Genomic DNA, 11,475 nt, shown 5'->3' on the forward strand with positions numbered 1-11,475 from the left:
GTACATTAAGAGCAGTGTGTAGTAAAGGAACCATTTTATGTCTGCCAACACAAAGAGAACAACCATTCAAAAGCTTCTCACTACAGTACACCAATTATATACAACCATGTGCAGACACTCATTGAGAAAACTAGTAAAACACTCTTCTCACCAATGTAAGTTCCTTCTCACCGATGAAAGAAATTTGAGAATCCAGGGCTAAGTCTGATGATCATTGTGAACATGCAGTAATTTTCTAGTATTTTGATTGTCTTGTTTTACTGAATCAAAACAGACTATATTAGAGTAATAATGATTGGGAGATATACAAAGTTAATGGATTACCAATGGGCAATACCAAAAATCAAGCCAATCTTGCTCCAAGATCAAAATGAGATCAAAAACTAAATGACAGAAACAAGAGCAGCAATTTGTGAACCAGAAAGTAAAAAGTAAAGACTTCAGGCAATATCAAAGAGGTGTGACATTCACAAACTATGATAAAAAATGGCTGCTGGGATGATCTTTTAATCCTCACCTAATTGAACCTTAAGGCCATACCCCTGGCAACTGGTCTCTGCATCATGATGAAGAAATCCACTAAATGGTGTTGTGGCAAAATGATAATAAGCTATAAGTTCTAAAAAAGGCTAAACATCAAATTTGGCTTCAACATCAGAATCCTTGATTTTCAAAACCCCCGGAAAAGCCATCAAACACTCAGAATCCATTCAAGGAAAACACCTAAAATTAATTTAAAATATTAATCATAACATGTAATGTATCTCCTTTTCAACTTCAGACCTCAGAAGATTAATTTTGCTATAGAAGAACATGTGAGGAAATGCCACCCAATATAGTAATTTTGAAAGTTCTCCAATCCGTTTTTGTGTTTACTTGCAGGCACTGACCTTATAATAAAAGAAAAAAAACTTTTCTTACTTGTTCCATGGTTGCACAAGTGGAGTGGCCATGGATTGTTGGGTTTGGAGCAGATGGGGTGGCGCATGTTTCCATGCAAAGGGCCCACAGGTGGGGTCCGTGCCTGCTGTCCTTTGTGCATCCTCTCAGCATTCTTCTGGTGCCGCCGTGGAGTTTGGTCGCTGTGGTGCAGTGAAGTAAAAGACAGGCGCGTGGCGGGCATAAAAAAAGGACGTGGTGCAATTGTCGGTAATGTAGATGAATGCGTGTGCCTGTGTGTGCGTGGCGCATTCTGCACATTTAATGTTTAGGCTAGGCACATGACAAAGGAGACTGAGGGGTGTTAGACCTGAGTGAGGTGAAGGTTGACCCTGGATAAAAGCAGGTCTTTATGGCAGATATGGGGAGTTCAGTTCAGACCAGGAGAAGGATCTGCTAGGAATAGACAGGTATTCCCATTTCCCAGGACAAGTCAGCTTTAACCCTGAGGTTTTTTTGTTTTTTTTGTAGGGGGAGAAAGCAGGCTAAGAATTTTTTTTTCTGAAGAGCTTATTAAAAAAATGGATCGATCTTTGTTGTTTTTTTACTTTCTTATATAAGAAGTAAAGGGAAAGAATTGAAATTGTACACGTTTTAGATCTCCCTGACTTTCTCGCATATAAATTAGGGAAAGTATTGGAATCCTCCAAAAATTCCATTTTGAGATTTTAATGACTCTCGACATTTTAGACCTCCATGAGTCCGAAAATACCATTTTTGGAATTATGTCTGTGTGTTTGTGTGTTTATGTAAACACGATAATTTGAGTATGCTTTCACTTAGACCAAGAGCATTTTGCATACAAGTATTAGGTACAAAACGTAGATTTCTATCAACTTTTGGAATATTTACTCATGTAGCCAAAGAGTCGGATTTACTTTATAATAATTACTTTTATAATAATTGTTCAAAATATTATTAATTTAATTGGACTTCTTGATGATGGTTCTTTAGGTCACATAATTCAAAAATATAATCATTGTCTTGCGGATTAGTCCTCAAATATCCATCCAAATATCTGAGTATATGAGAAAGTCTGAGGGACACCACTCCTGATTTTTTTTTTGGAACATTAGTTGTTGCGTGCCATGTGTTAAATGCAGTTTTTGGAAGATTTTTTTTTCTTTTTTCATCTTAATTCATCATTGCAGTGTTAATGTGCCTTTTTTTTTACAAATTCTTAATGGATTTTGTTTTTCTTTTCTTAAATAAATAAACTTTTGTAGTAGTTAAATCAGTTGTGTCTGTCTACCTTTTTGTCCCAGTGACTCTCAGTCCTGATACTTCATGTTCATCCTAAAGCCTATTATAGGGACTCTGGGGCACGACAGAACAACATTTTTTTTAAATCAGATTTACATTTTTCCTAGAAGGTTATACCATGAATCAAATGCCCAACGGTGCCAAATTTCTAGGCTTTTAGTGCTTGGAAATGCATTACATCTGGAGCTGTCATTCTGGGAAAACTTAAGGTTGGCATTTCCTAAAACTATGGTTTGGCACTAAGGCTTATAATGCCATGGGGTAAAGCCAGTTCAACTTTACAGTACAACACCAATTAGAAATGCATTAAGTATTGTAGAAGCTGATTGTTTTAAGATGTGGGAGATCTTCTTTTTAATTGATGGTTATATTGTTGCCTATATTTTAGAGATTACATTTAATATCCTTAATGGCATCTGTTTCTCCATAAATTCAGAAATGAAGCATGTTTATGTGGATATAGGTTTAAACTGGGTCATATGTGCATTAGTCTACATTTTATAAAATCTGATAAACCTTTATACACTCTTTCCTAGCATAACTTAATTTAAATTTGATTGATTTTATTATACCACAGAATATTTCACAGTATTCCTAAAGGAATAGTGTTAAGGGATAGAAAATGAGGTACATCAATGAACCCCAGTTCACATTGCGATGTAGATCACAGAGTTAAAATGCTCCCACATTACTGAAGTGTATTACATGAGCCTCCTTAAAATGTTTTACTTCATTGGTTTATTTAGGTAACATTTCCAAGAATAATATTTCGTCTCATGAGAAAAAATGCAACAGTGAGCCAATTAGTTTCACTGTGCATATCTCTTCTGACATTATTTTTCTCAGGGTGACTTAAAATAAAAGCAATCACAGACAACTAGTTGTTTTCAGAACACAGAATGTATGTGTGGGAAACATAAAAAGGGTGGCTTTTATTCAATGGAATTACATAATTATTTTAATGTCATGACATATTTAAATAACAGATATTTGTTTTATTAGATGTATAGCCTTACTTACCTGCCTATACAATACCTGCACTGTTTTTGTAAGGTTGTTTTGTATTTTTGAGGAAGAAGTCTTGAATTAAGCTACCTTTTGACTACACAAGTCAGCCTTGTCAGGTATGTTATTTTAATGCATTTATTTTTGAAACAACTGCATTTTTATATAAAAGAAAAAATATCAATGTTAATTAATATATCTCAATTGAAATATTTCTTAAAGATATATTTTCTGTAAGCATTTCAGTTCTTCGCTTCCTTAATGAAGTGCAACATATATTTAATTTAATATTGTTTTTTGTATCAGTATACTGCTGCTGGATTATGTGAATTTCCCCTTGGGATTAATAAAGTATCTATCTATCTATCTATCTATCTATCTATCTATCTATCTATCTATCTATCTATCTATCTATCTATATGAAGTTCATCAATTTAGGATGAACCATTGCATAAATATTACAGGATAGAAAATAGATAATTTGCTCCAACTGACAGTAGGCTATCCTGAGTTTTTAACAAATAATCTGATAGTGGTTAAAAGACCTGGCACCAAATAGATTGTGTACCCTTAATCCATAAGACTTTCATGTCTCAAAGGAGGCACATGTGTTGGTTTATCCAATTTACAGTTCCAAATACAAATATGCAATTGTCAAAGGAAACAGAAGTATCTGAAGAAAACGCAGACACAAAAGTGCAACCCCAGCAAAGAGAGCAGCAGGCTTGAGAATCAAACGTAGGAACCTGCAGCTGTGTCACAGAGTAACAGTAAAATACTACTGACAATAAACACAACTTTCAATACCTATAGTCAGTAATAGAAATCACTAAATGTATCTACTGTACATGCATATTTCTTTATTTTGGTTGTGCTCTAAAAATAAAGTCATCAATGTTTTGTGTGAAAACGATATTTTTAGGACATCTAGTTACATGCATTGACTGAAAAAAAAATACATTTCTGTCAATTGTTAATATTAATAATAAACATTTTCAGTAAAACATTTTCATAAAAACAATAACCACTTTATTATAAAGCACTGCTGTTATATTAATTAAACATTTAAAAAGTCCAGAACATAAAAATGATTTGCTCATGTCATGCAGAGACATTTTTCATTTTTACAAATACATAACAAAGGTAGATTAAACACATATTAAGGCCTATTCATTTTAATAAAGTATGCACATCTGTTTACTAGGTCCTTTTAAATTATTGACAACTTGTTATATTACAGTATATATAATAATGTCTACTAAATGAACTGCCATCTTCAGTCATGGATTCTTTTGTCCTTTCACATTCAAAATGTTACATAACTGAACTTTTAATGGTATAATAAAAAATGCTGACATCAAAAAAATAACAAACAACCTCTGTTTCTAAATATAAAAAAATAAACTAGATACAATGGAGTTCTACAGATATTACAGATACAATTACCCTTGGTTTCCATTACAGGAGAAAAAAGAAAAATCTAAATTTAGTGTAATCCTTTCAAGAAGAAAACAGAAGAGGCCAGCATGTCAAACTCATCCCATGTTTCCTCATTTCTCTTTTCTGTTTATGGAGATTTAACTAATCTGAACTATTTGTATTTTTCGATTGTATTGGTTTTGTACGTTCTGATCATAATTCTCAATTTAATGTTTATAGTGATTGTATATTTAGAGAGAGGCCTTCATCAACCAATGTATATTTTTATGTGCAATTTGTCATGTAATGGATTGTATGGAAGCACTGCCTTGTGCCCATTACTTTTAAAAAATATACTATCAGAAACTCATGAAATTTCTCGTGCAAGCTGTTTAGCACAGATATTTTCCATTCACTCATATGGATTATTTGAATTTACCATTTTAACAGTAATGAGCTATGACAGGTATGTATCAATTTGTTATCCATTACAGTACTCTGCCATTATGTCCCCATTCAAAATTGTTACACTGATTGTCTTAATATATGTGTATAACATCTTTTCAGTAAGTATAACATTATCATTGACTAGTAGTCTGCAGCTTTGTGGAAACATCATTGAAAAAATATACTGTGATAACTATCCAATAGTCAAATTAGCATGCACTGATACTACAGCTTTAAACATATATTATCTTATAAATCTTGCCATTAACATTGGTACCCAAGTACTTTTGATTATTTGGTCTTATACGAGAATATTCCAAGTGTGCATTAAAGTGTCAAAGAATTCTCAAGCAAAAGCTATGGCCACTTGCGCTCCACAGTTAATGATTGTGATTAACTATGGAATTGCTTGCTGTTTTGAACTAATTCAGAGTCGATTCAATATGAAACACCTACCTACAATGATTCGTATAATCCTCTCAGTTTACTTTCTCATTCTGCCTCCTTTACTAAATCCAATCATTTATGGTTTAAAAAATCAACAAATAAGGATGGCTGTTAAAAAAATTGTTTACACAAAAATAAAAAGAAGTCAAACTTGTATATAGAATTTATACAATATATAGTTTTTTGGAGAGAATTAAATATTCCTCATACTGTACATAAGCAAATTGATAATGTAATGTTTATGATAAGATTTGTTAAAGAGAATTGTATGTTTTGAGCTTTTCTATAATATTGTCACTGTATTAAAACAGATACTAATTTATTATTAAGTTCATTTTAATTTTCTGTTCATTTTAATTTTCTATTAATAAATCTGTGACAACTGTGTAGTGTAATTATGAAGTTTAATTAAGTCATTTACAGGAAACATGTACACCAGTTTATGAAAGAGACGCTTCACATTCATCTCTTTATGGGTTAGAGACAACATTGTGGCTGTACAGCCTTAGAAGGCCAGAAGAAGGCTGTGCAGATGAAATGTTACGTCTGTAAAATTCTTTTCTGTTTTACAGAATAAAGTTTGTTTTTTTTTTCAATGAGAATAATATCTATACAGTTTTTAAATAGGCAGGTGGCTGTTATTTTGGTTTATACATTCTTATACTTTTATTGCATACTAGACATAAAGCACTCTTTTGGGGTGTGTCAAAATGACCACCACAAAAGGCAGAGTAGTAGTCAGAGTACTTTTTAGTAAGGTCGGCAGGGATGACACAGCAGAACTGAACCAGTCAGACAGTTTGCCCAGAACTAAGCAGGTAGCCTGCCGGGTCTTCAGAGGAGTTCCTAGAATCCAAATAAAGGTTCTTCATACAATTTGAGCCAAATAAAGAATTTTTGTAAGTCTTTTAAAATTTGATGCCTCCTCTTGTGCCCCACTGTTAATGATAATAAACAAAATAATAACTAAACAATGTTCTTTCTCGGGCAGCACGGTGGCACAGTGGTAGTGCTGCTGCCTCGCAGTAAGGAGACCTGGGTTTGCTTCCCGGGTCCTCCCTGCGTGGAGTTTGCATGCTCTCCCCGTGTCTGCTTGGGTTTCCTCCAGGTGCTCCAGTTTCATCCCACAGTCCAAAGACATGCAGGCTAGGTGCATTGGCGATCCTAAATTGTGCTTGGTGTGTGTGTCCTGTGGTGGGCTGGCGCCCTGCCCGGGTTTGTTCCCTGCCGCGACACTGTAGTTAGGATATAGTGGGATGGATGTTCTTTTTCTGTTGTCAAAGCCACAGGGAACACTGATATTACTAAACAAATTATATAATGTTTTCTTCACTTAACATAACTGCATTGAATGTTGGTCTTACTGTTATAGCTTTAGGACACACTCAGGAACTCATGATCCAAGGCCTGCTCCTGCTACTTAGTCTTAATCCAAGGAAGATAATGGCGTCTCCATCAGCTGTGGATTTTCTGCTGAAATGTTTTGGTCTGTTAACTGCACCAGCTTGCACTAAAATTGATGGATTCAGGAATCCAGGCCTTGAAAACACATTGAAATTGTAATTATGATCAAGACTTAACAGGGAAGTTTCCAGTGAGGGGAAACTGCTGTCTTCTTCTTAAAGACTTATACACAGACGTGATCACTGGGGAAAATTGATGAACTGGTGATTCCATGTGATTAGCCAAAGCCTCTTCAACATGAGGATAAAAGCCTTTGAGAAAAAGGTCAATGCTTGACAGTATTTCAAACAAACTGGTGGTGCACCATTGGACAACCAGATAAAACCTCATGAGATGACATACTAGTGGTTTTGTTAGGGGTCGTCCTCACAAAGAGTAAGGCTAAAGGCAAAGTCACAGGTTATTTCACACCCATTTGAGGACACATTTTTGCGAATTTGTTTTTGTTTCATTTGACTGTTCCATTAGTCCAGCTGACTCTGGATGGTAGCTGTAACAGTTGCTTAATCTGAAATCCTTCATGTAAGTTTTTTATTGTTTTATTTTCAAATTGATATCCTCTATCATTATCCAGTATGCAAGGTATTCCAAGTTTCAAAATTATTTCTTTCAGCAAGAATATTACAACCCTCATAGAATCTGCTTTCCTACATGTTACTACTACTTTCCTCCACTTACCCACATCTACCAACACATACTGTACTTTAACCTAATAAGTCTTTTTGTTTCAATAAAATCCATTTGTATATACAGAAACATGTCAGACCTCATTTACATTGTGTTGTTGGCAGACTGCACAAGATTGAAGGTTGAGAACCCTGGGGTTAACCAGAAACAGATTTGCATTATCAATGTAATGATGCCCCTCTTAAAACATGAGAGAAGCCATGGATTGTTAATGCTAACCAAGGAAAAAGTGGCCAAGGTGCCACTATGTGCCAGTTATTGACATATCGACAAATGGCCTGTCTAAATGTACTGTCAATCCAGCAAAGACAACAGGTCCATTAGTGGGTGCAGCCACCTATTTGGCATGAAAATCAGCTAAAGAGTTTCTCTTTTGATATCCCATCAGAGGCATCAGTGTGTGCAGCACACTTAATAACAGCTAAAGAGGAAGGAAAAAGTAATGCCATTAACAAATTATTAACAAGGACACCATGCCTTGTAGATGATTCAGATGAGGTCAGAAATTCTGCACGTAAGTGTGGTAAAGTGAGGTTTACAGCTGATGGTGTTTTAAATAAATAATCAATGCGCGTCTTCAGTTGGGGGTATGGTAGTGGGGCAAGAGCGGTTCCCATACACAATGTGGGATCGGACAGCCCTGCACTTAATGCACAGGTGCAAGATCGCCCTTTACCCTAATTGATGCCGGAAGCCATACCTTGTTCCAATTTTAAATGGGACGCGCCATTTCTTAGAGAGGAGAACGGAGGTTAATAAGGACAAAGAAGATGGCAGGAGAATGAGAAAGCACCAATGCATGAGTGAGTGAACGAGCTAAAGAGAGCGGGCTCAAAAGAGAGAAGGTCTAAGAAAAACATACGTGACCAAAACATTTTATGCACTGAAAACAGTCAGAACACAAATCAAACATGTTTTCTTGTCAGACTCTTAAGGTAGACACATAGATCAAGTCAAGTTGGTGAAAAGTGACATAGAAACAACAAGCAACTCACCAAATAAGGGTGAGTTGAATATTTTAAAACTACAGTGTTTTTATTTTCCTTGATTAAATCAGCCAATTCTAATGAGTCTCGTTATTTAGAGGTTGTTATGGAACTGTGGTAAATTACAGTGAGCCGTTGAAGATGAGTAAAATGTAAAAGTAAAATAAGCAGAGCACACATACACTGAAAATGTATTTCATCAGCTTTGTACTGTAATGCTATGGTAATGTTAACTAACAACTTCTTGTGACGTTTGGCTTAGTATTTATTTTTGTTTTCTAATACTAGTTTATAAAAAGAAGAGAAAAAAAGAACATAATGTACTTCATCAAAAAAAGTAAGATGAGGTTGGGAAATGTCATTCAGTGCCAGATGATTCAAGTGCAAAGACAGCCAAAGAGCCTGGAGATAGACAGCAAGAAGACTGGCCAGCTGGAGAGACAGTTGGCTTGCAGTGTAGTGGTACAAAACAGAGAGAAACCAGTGAACGTCTTGAGAGTGAAGCTGAGGGTGAGACACAGACAGAAAAGCCATGTACTTCTACATGCACTGCTCCATCAGGTTTGTGATGAGATGTTTTCTGACACTCTGTCATACTGTGTAGATGTGTTTTTTAGTGTGTGTCCTAATCTGCAGATATCAGCAAATGTAGAGACGATCACCCAATGCAGCCAGTTTTGAAATTATACCTGAAGAGTCTGATAGGAGAGTGGAGAAGAAGTTTCAATGTGATCTGGTGCACTATTCACCCTAGGACTGAATACTCCAAAAATTTGGATTTTGCGTATTGTTATGTCTGCAGACACTTTAGTCACCATCAAGACTGAACACTTGGAAAAACGTGACCTTCAAAGAGGGGGGAATTGCAGTGCATGCCAAGTCGGAGCATCATAAAGAGAAAAAGATTGCATTGAAGGACTATCAGGTAGCTATAAAAATAATGTAACATTGGTAAATGCCTTAAACAAAGAACACTACAAACAGGTTAAAGAAATCAGGACTATAAAACAAAAAGGAATGTCTGTTAATTACAGCCACACAAAGCATTGCACAAAGAGGACATGAGTCAGCAGAATTGGATAATAAAGGTAACTTCGTGGCCATTTTGGAAACAATTGCTAAACATGATAAGTCTTTGACAAAGAGGTTGATTTCTATTCATAATGCAAAGTACAACAGTAAAGCAACAGAGCATTAGGTGCTGAGATGTTTGGCAGACATGGGCAGAGCACAAATAATAGAAGAAGTGAAAGATAGTGAGGTCTTTAGCATTATGGCTGATGAAACTATACATGTTAAAAAAAGAATAGATATCTCTGGTACTGAGGTACTATGTCAGTGGAGCTGTCCATGACAATTTTCTCCACTTTGAATCCACTGAGCAACTAGATGCCACAGAACTTACTGACAAAATTGTACACATACTAGAACATTATGGTCTTGAATACAAAGACTACGTAGTTGCCAAAGTATATGATGGTGTCTCTATCTTACATCCATTACAACGCACATTGTCTAAATTTTGTTTTAGTGGATACAGCCAAAACTGTCCCTGAGGCAAAACAATGTTTCTTCTTGATAGAAAGACTGTACAGTATGTATTCACATGTGGATCTTATGTGCATCACAAATGGCTAAGTGTACAGAGAGACAGATGTATGAAGTTACACTAAGAAAGCTTCAGAGACTAAGTGGCAACCTTGCTGGGCATCTTGGTATATGACTCTTCATAATATTATGAATAGACAGCCTCCCATTTAAGTTTTATAAGAGATATACTGTACCAAGAAAGCCATGGGGTTAAATCTGTTAAGGCACAAGGTCTGTTTGCATAGTTAGATTTACAGTTTATTATTTTTCTTGCTATATTTTGTAAAGTTTTTAGAGCTACCAGACATCTATCTGAAAATCACCATTTATCTGCAATCTCCATCACGTGACCTTTTAAAAGATGTAGATTTAGTTGAGGCATTAACTCAGACATCGAATTATTACAGGGATGAGTCATTTTTTATACCTTGTGGAGTGAAGTGTTAAAAATGTCTGAACAATGTAATACTCGTCTCACAACAGGACCAGCTGCAAAAAGACAAAAAAGGCTAAACTCTCTCAGGTGACTGAAAGTTATGCTGCACTCACTACTATAGGTCAGAAATGGTTAAATTCCCTACTTGACAAAGATAGCTTTCGTGTAGCCATTTTTATCCCTGTCTTAGATCAGATACTCGCTGAGCTTAGTAGACAATTCTCTAACAAAAACCCAAAAAGTGATGGATTTCTCAAAGAAGATGCTTTGTTTTAATATGCTAGAAAATATGGACCAAACAATGAAGATTGTTTTTTATTCTCTTTTTGATATGTCTGTGTCAGATGGGGTGAAATTTAAAAGTGGAACTAGTTTTTCAATACATTCATTTGTGTTGATTTTAAATTTATTACCAGCTGCTTACCGATTGCTGAAAATGCCTGGCTGGTACACATAGGGTCATATGAGCATTACTTTACGTATAAAAAAAAATCTTTCTAAGCCTGCCATAATTTAATTTTGATTAATTTTGTTATTGCACAAACTCCTTCACAGTGTTCATTAGGAGATGGTGTTAAGGGTTATCCAAACCATTGATTTAAAAATTATTCCACACCCTGAAAGTGTATTAGGTAAGCCTCCTTAAAATATTTTCCTTCATTAGTTTATTTACTTAACATTTCAAAGAATAATGATAATGTTTCTCATGAGAAAAATGGCAACAGTCAACCAATTATTTTTACTCTGTAAATCTCTTCTGACACTAAATTTCCCAGGGTGACTTAAAGTGTA

The sequence above is a fragment of the Polypterus senegalus genome, chromosome 2 (assembly GCF_016835505.1).
Source record: "Polypterus senegalus isolate Bchr_013 chromosome 2, ASM1683550v1, whole genome shotgun sequence".
In the NCBI taxonomy this organism is placed as follows: Eukaryota; Metazoa; Chordata; class Cladistia; order Polypteriformes; family Polypteridae; genus Polypterus; species Polypterus senegalus.